Consider the following 7634-nt stretch of genomic DNA (forward strand, 5'->3'; position numbering starts at 1 on the left):
ATATATATATATATATATATATATATATACATACATACACACATCTATGTGCATGTGTATCTCTGTGTTTGTCCCCCCTCCACCATCACCGCTTGACAACTGTTGTTAGTGTATTTATGTACCTGTAACTTAGCGGTTCAGAAAAGAGATCAATAGAATAAGTACTAGGCTTCAAAAAACAAGTCCTAGGGTCAATTTGTTTGATTAAAACCCTTCAAGGCAGTGCCCAGCATGGCCAGAGTCAAATGACTGAAACAAGTAAAAGATACACATTCACACGCATATCCATTTCAATTGTTTTTATAGCCACTTTCCCATGCTTGCATAGGTTAGACAGAATATACAGAGACAGATTTTCAATGGATGGACGCCCTTCCTGTCATTAACCCTCATCTGTTTCTGAACAAGGTGATGTTTCCCCATGGCCAAACATGTTTCTCACAGAAGGCACAGTATATTGCCAAAGGTCTCGGTCACTTGTCACTGCCTATACACATACACACACACACACATACATAGGATGAGCTTTTTTCAATTTCTGGCTAGTAAATCCATTCACAAGGCCTTGGTTGACCTGTAACTATTGGAGCAGACACTTATTCAAGGTGCTACACAGTATGACTGAACCTGAAAACACATGGTTAGGAAGCATGCTTCCTAACTACACAGCCGTTTCTGTACACTGTTAAATGTGTGCTTGTGTGTGTATATTGTCAACTCTACATCTCTGACATCCAACAGCTTCTCCTTTCTCTAACAAATCTATCACTCACATGTCCCTCTTATACATACCACTCATGTCACAATCATCATCAGTTTTATCACCTATGCTTTTATCACTCAAGCTTTAGTGCTTAAGCTCCTATTACTCATCTCTCAATCACTCTCTCCTTTTTATTTCACTCTCACAATATAACTGATGTGGAACAGGACAGCAGTGGATCTCTTCTGTATATGGTGCACTGCTTCCAGTCCACCTAGGGATGTCACCAAACCTATATGACTCTTTCTCTGTAATTCATTTTTCCATTTCTAATCCTTATCAGCCAAGCTTTCTCACCCATCTGGAGGCATATGCATAAGGGACCTCATCAGATCAGCATGTACTCCATAAACTACTTATACTCCCCCATTGTCCATTTGATATCAACCTCCATCATTCACCATCAGCATTTATCCACCTCTTACAATCTATCACTTTCTCATTCTTATCCTCTCTACTACTGGAGCTATGATAAAAAGCATCAAGTACTCTGTTAAATGTGAGGTTGAGAAGACTCATGTTTTGTCAAAGATGTGATAACCTCCTAGTACACCCAGTGCACCCTGTTAAATGGTCAGTATCAGGAAGGGTATCCGGCCATAGAAACCGAGTCAAAAATTAAACATGAATGCAATGTGATCCTCTAACACAGAGCTGGCCAACCTGAGGCTCACAGACTTTTTTCTTGCAGCCCGCTTGATACTTTCATGAAGTATTGTGTTTAATTTCAAAATGAAATTGTTTGTGTAAAACATTTGGTTCAAAATAAATTCAAAATTTATAAGTAGTCACAAAGCAATAGCCTACAATTTTATAATTTTAAACAAACGAAAAGTATGGAGAATTCTTGATTCTGTAATTTGATTATTTGACTATTAGTGCATAAAGTATACAAGCAGCCATCAAAATACTTTCTGTGATTCAAGTGTCCTGTAATGTAATTCAAGTTGGCCAAGACTGCTCTAACATACCCAGTAGAACCCAAGCCAGCATGGAAAGTGAACATAGAATAATAATGATGATGATTGTTATATTAGAAAAGGCAAAGAGAAAACACAGGTAAAAAGAATGGGCAAATGATGTGTGTTCCTGGTAAGTTTATTGAGTGTGCTACTATTTGTGTAAAAGAATGACTACATACAGATTAAGAAAGGTTTTGGGTGTTGTAAGGAGATGAGCTAAATACAATGTTCTAGACATGAAATACAAATAAATGCTTTAAGTTGATGGCAGAAGGTGTTCAATGAAGAAATAGACCAGATTAGAAAATAGTGAACTTCACAAACAAGATGTGCTCGAGAGAGTCACCATTCATTTCATGACCAAAATGAAACAGATGAGTCTTTTTTACCTTTGTAGCAGTTGTTGATGATAATGATGATGCTATAGTAGTCATTAAGAATAATATTTTTAACACTGATTACCTGAGTTAATTTCTAACGAAGGGAGGCTCTGACCAAGCATTAAATATCACTAGCTCTTTATAACATGCTAATGAAACATGGCACCTGTCAAGTAAATTCCTTCTCTCATATTCTTTCCAAGCCTGTCCTACCTTGTTGCCTGTAACATTACTCAGTGGCTTCCAGTAAGTTGATCTCTAACAAATGACCAGCTCTCCTCTCTCACTACATACATTTCCCATCACTATCTAACTACTCAAACATCTGTTTGCTGAGTGAAAGCTGACCTTCACAAAGACATTTTTCAAGCCTCGACACATTCCTTTCTTTTTTAATGGCTCTTCTATCTACATTCATAGTTCAAAGAGTGCCTCTATGCAAGCCAACAAACGCAACTATAAGGTCACTCAACCTGCTAGAAATAATAGCCAATTTCCTACATCTGCTAAATGTAAGGGGAAGTGAGGATATCTCAATCCAGAGATTGATTAAATGTTCATTACCATCAATTTGCTTGTTTTTATTAGTCTAAATAAAGTCGATTGGTTTTTAGCTCAACTGGTTGGTTGTTAACCAGTTGGCATGTTTGTTGTTGACCAGTTAGTGAGTTGGCTGTTAACCAGTTGGCTAGCTTTTCAAAGCATCTATAATATATTGTATGTTTTAATTACACCACACAAATCTGTATTCCTTCATTGTTTCAAATATCAAAACTGTAGTTGCTATCTAGTATGTCCATCTTGATACTTCCCAAAATGGTGATTAAAATCCCTTGCCACAGTTATGATATCCTTGTTAGTTTTTTTCTTTTCCCAAGACCTTGTAGAACTGGTCTCTCTGCTCATTTAATTCTATTCATCGTCATCATCATTTAACACCCACTTTCTACGCTGGCATGCGTTGGATGGTTTGACAGGAGTTGGATAGCCAGAAGACTGCACTATGCTTTGTTGTCTGTTTTGACATGGTTTTTATGGCTGGACGCCCTTCCTAGCACCAACCACTCCGCAAAGTGGACTGAGTGCTTTTTATGAGGCACCAGGACAGGTGAGGTCAGTTTTGGCATGGTTTATTTTTACAGCTGGATACCTTTCCAAATGCCAACTACTTTACAGTGTGGGCTGGATGCTTCTTATGTGGCACCAGCACTGGCAGAGTCACCAAATAACTTGCAAAACAAAGGTCCTTTGAGAAGGGATGTGGCATTGGAGGAGGTGATCTTGTGTCAGATGATGAAAGGTTAGAGTGTGACAGAGAGACAGAAACAGGTATCTTTCTGTAGAGGGGATACATGGTTACCTGATCAGAGAGAGAGAGAGAGGGAAAGAGAGAGAAAATACAATAGCCATTGTTGTCAATCATTAGCTTAAGCTAGTTCATTATTTTTATCACTCCTTCTGACTAAATTCAATTCATCAAGCCAAAGACAGAAAGCCTATATGGCCATGTGATCTGCTAGAAATAGTAAACAAATCTCTCTCTTCTTAAAAAAAAAGGAAGGATACATTATAGTGAATGTAGTTCTTGATATACAATGCTTGGAAAAAGGACAGGACTGTCACAGCTGGAACATATCTGATCATAAGTCTGTTAGATCAAGGTTGATCCAGGGTTCAACAACATCAGCAACATAAAGTTCATTATCTAATCCTTCATCTCCTAAAAGTATATCTTACCAGAAGACAACTCTGCCTAATTCTGAATTTATACAAAACTCACTGGAAACCAATTAAAAAAAAAATCGGGTGGGGGAATCTGCAAGGTGAACTAACACAGAATTCTCTGTAGAAGACAGTGTTAGGAAATTGAAACATCTTATATGGAAGCTACAAACATTAGCTATCATAGAGAGGAAGGCCAATTTCAAAGTATGATTTCTAGAAATACAAACATTTATCCTGTGAGAATGAACAAATGCTGCAAAATATTTAAATGGACAAATAACTGACAGGAGGAGGAAACTTTAGGGCACCAATCAGAGAAATTGAAAAAGCAATAAAGGAAACTAAGCCTTTAAAAACAAAAGCTAATTCAAAAGTCTTCTACAGGTTTGTGGGGGAAAAAAAGTTACAAAGTTACAAAACAGAACAATTATTTGAATGAAATGCTCCTTTTATTACAGACCCTTAAAAGGTAGCTAAATAACAGTGTTCACAAGGCTTCACAACTCCACTAGAACAAATAGCTGAACCAGTGAAGTTCTTCAATACTGCAACTTCCCATAGAGAAATTACATAAGATATAAAATCTGCTATAAACAGAATGGTACAGAACTCAGCAACAGAACCCAATGGTTATCCCAATTATTTTCTTAAAAACATGCAAAATAGATCGTCCCAAACCACTTCAGATACTTTTCCAAAGATATTAGCTCCTCAAAACCACAGACCTATCTCACTGGTTTGACATATCAGTAAGGCCAAAGAGACAAAAAAAACAAAAAAAAAGAAGAAAAAATTAATTACATGTTCACACAATTGTTAATTACAGATGCTGAAGTCTTATGCCTGGAGATTAAAGCATCTGTTCAATCATTCAAGCATAGGTGTAACACATAGATTTTGCCAAGATTTGAGAAAGGTGATATTGTGAAGCTATGTGAACCCAGCGTAGTTACAAAACTAAGAGAATAGCTGTATAACTTTTTAAGAGACAGAATTATTACAGCATTTAAAAAAAAAATAATCAACAGTTCAGAGAGGATTGTTTCAAGGAGCTACCTTGAGTACCTAGTAACTTGTACTAGCACGTTCAGACATGTTGACAATGATTCCAAAATCTCATAGACAATTAAAGGAGCAAATGTTGCTGCTTAAAGAAAATATGCACAACTTTGATACATGCAAATCATTGATGAAAATTTTACCAAGTATTCAACTCAACGCAACATGAACGCACAAAGCCAGAAGTAATTCAATCCCAGAGAACTGGGAGTTAAAATGAGTTATGATGTAATAATTAGAAACAAATTATTAAAATGACACCAACATGAAAACTGGAGTTTCAGAACATTTACAAGTCAAGATATATTACAAATTTTTTTTTCATATGAATTATATAAGGATGATCAGCATTATTGGTCGTTATTGGAACTTTTAACCACAAGACTATGCCATTGGTTTTTAGTCCTCTAAATTATTGCTCTTGTCCTATGTAAAGATTGTTTCTGTCCAAGCTTATTTGCAGCAATTAAACTACTGAGAGTGATTGAAACTTCATTACTTTACTTTTAGAAGTAGAAAAGGGAGGTAGACAGTAATTTATATCTGGAATATCTAAGGACTAGCATTAAACTTTTATATTAAAAGGTGCACAAAACTCTGAACTGGGGCACCATTGCATTATGTTGAAAGTTCTACATTCCCACCTCAGGTTAGGACATGGTTACTTCAGGTTCAAAGGACTCCAGCTCTTCAATATCATCCCATGGAACATAGGGGATTTGCATGGCATACATATTAATGTGTTCAAACAACATTTAAGCAATGCTAAGCACAAAAAAATAAGTGGAACAGGATGATGGTAGTCTAGTATGGCCACGGGCTAATTGTTGGAACCAGTAAAAAAGAATTATCTAGAAGTTACCCCTTCCCCAAGCACCTCACTGCCCCACACAAACCAAATGCATTATGTTCCATACACTCATACACACGTGCTATGAGCTGAACTACATGGCATCCTGTTAAATCTACCTAATGATGATTCCAGATAATAGATCTCAATTCAAAGTCCAATAGGAACTTTGGTGGCTTATTATCAGTATTATAATAAACATAAAAATCAGTATTAAAATAAAAACAAAACAATATTCCACAGGAATAAAATCTTAAGCCAAGAACCTGCATTCTACTGGAACATGAAAATTGTAAACAGTATGAGAAGAGAATCACTCTAGTTGCTTAGTCTTTGGCCACTGGACCACAAAACTCTTGTGCTGTCTCCCATAGTCAAATGTTTGTTATAACCACAACAGAACACTCATAACGAAAATGGGAGTAAATATTTCACTGATGGTATCTAATGTTTATGAATTACAATACTTCAGAACGTTACCTATTCTAATATTAATAAAGTACACATGAGAAGAATTCAATGCTTCACGTAATACAATGATTGCAACAGTGATAAAGATACATTTGAATTTTACATTTTCGAGAAAAAAATACAAAAAAGGAATCGATAAAAGATAAACCTTGTAACATCTAAAACGTATTTTATAAAATCTGAACACGGACTATCTGATTATGAGTTGTTGCTATTTGTGGCCGTGATAGTTGTGAAGATATATTAGTAATCTCTCTGCATATCATCCTCACCAACGTAACTTCTCTATTCATTAAAATACGTCAACTATCATTTCTGAAGGGGACTCTCTCCCACAGGCTATGAATAATGGATTTTCTCCCCAAACATAGATAAGAAATAACAAATTCTCCGGTCTATATGATCTGATCAGACGTAAAGTAAGAACATCGTGAAAGAAGCAAAGCGACTCGGCCGATATAGTTCACTCAACCAAATCTAGAACTTAAAAAAGAAAATTAAAAAAAAAAAGCTTTCTGGCATTTGTCTTTACTCAATAACGATACTTCCTGTTATCATTACCTTCAATGCCGATGTTCATTTGTTCTTAGGTTTCATTGAATTCATTCTAAATGAAACACTATCTTAAAGTAGCTAACCTTCATTTGAACACGATGTTGTTTGTAGTTTACATTACAAACCTAGTTATCCATTAAATTCTGCTTTTCCTCCTTCCTAGAAGACAACTGATATAACGCTTGGCAAGTTTTACAAATTACAAGTATAAAATAAACCCCAGATAAAAAAAGAAGACTACTTAAAATAAGCTAATAATAATTGACGTTTTAAATCACAAGTCATAATTCAATTTTACTTAATGTGAAACACGAAGAATTGCTATAGAAATACGGAACATAAATCACAGCCGCGGTGACAATTACATTTCCTTTAACCAAAACTGATTATAAGGGTGGTGTTTTTTTCATTTTTTTATTTCTGGGGGTGGGGGCAGTGGAAAAGAGAATCAAGTTTGAAAATCGTTGAAGAAACTTCTATCAAATATCAATAACGGCGAAAATATTTAAAAAGCATAACAGTGAGGGGAGGATCAATATAAAAAACAAACAAAATCATAAAGTAACGATTTTCTCTTAGGTTTCCTTTCTGCGATTTAATTAGTTTTTGATCTGTGTCACGAACCAACAAGTATATAATTGCCCGAGGTACAAGAAAATATTGGACGGAGTTGTTTAAAACTATTGTTTCTAAAAAGTACACTTGTTAAGTAGCGCCATCGGAATCGAATAGGTTAACAGCAAAGCTGTAAGATATCGCAAAAGAAAAACAATCGGAAAGACTTCCTCCCCCCACCCCCTACCCCACATTTTCTCGCAAATTATTGGGGTTTAAAAAAATTTTTTTTTTGCCAAAAACCCACGTTTTCG

General features: G+C 35.7%; 1 protein-coding gene across 1 annotated transcript in view; it reads right to left on the reverse strand.

Annotated features, from left to right (window-relative positions):
* Positions 1-7634, reverse strand: part of LOC106880958 (serine/threonine-protein phosphatase 6 catalytic subunit) — a 35413-nt gene that overhangs the window by 26934 nt on the left and 845 nt on the right. The window lies entirely within an intron of this gene.

The sequence above is a fragment of the Octopus bimaculoides genome, chromosome 1 (genome assembly GCF_001194135.2).
Source record: "Octopus bimaculoides isolate UCB-OBI-ISO-001 chromosome 1, ASM119413v2, whole genome shotgun sequence".
NCBI lineage: Eukaryota > Metazoa > Mollusca > Cephalopoda > Octopoda > Octopodidae > Octopus > Octopus bimaculoides.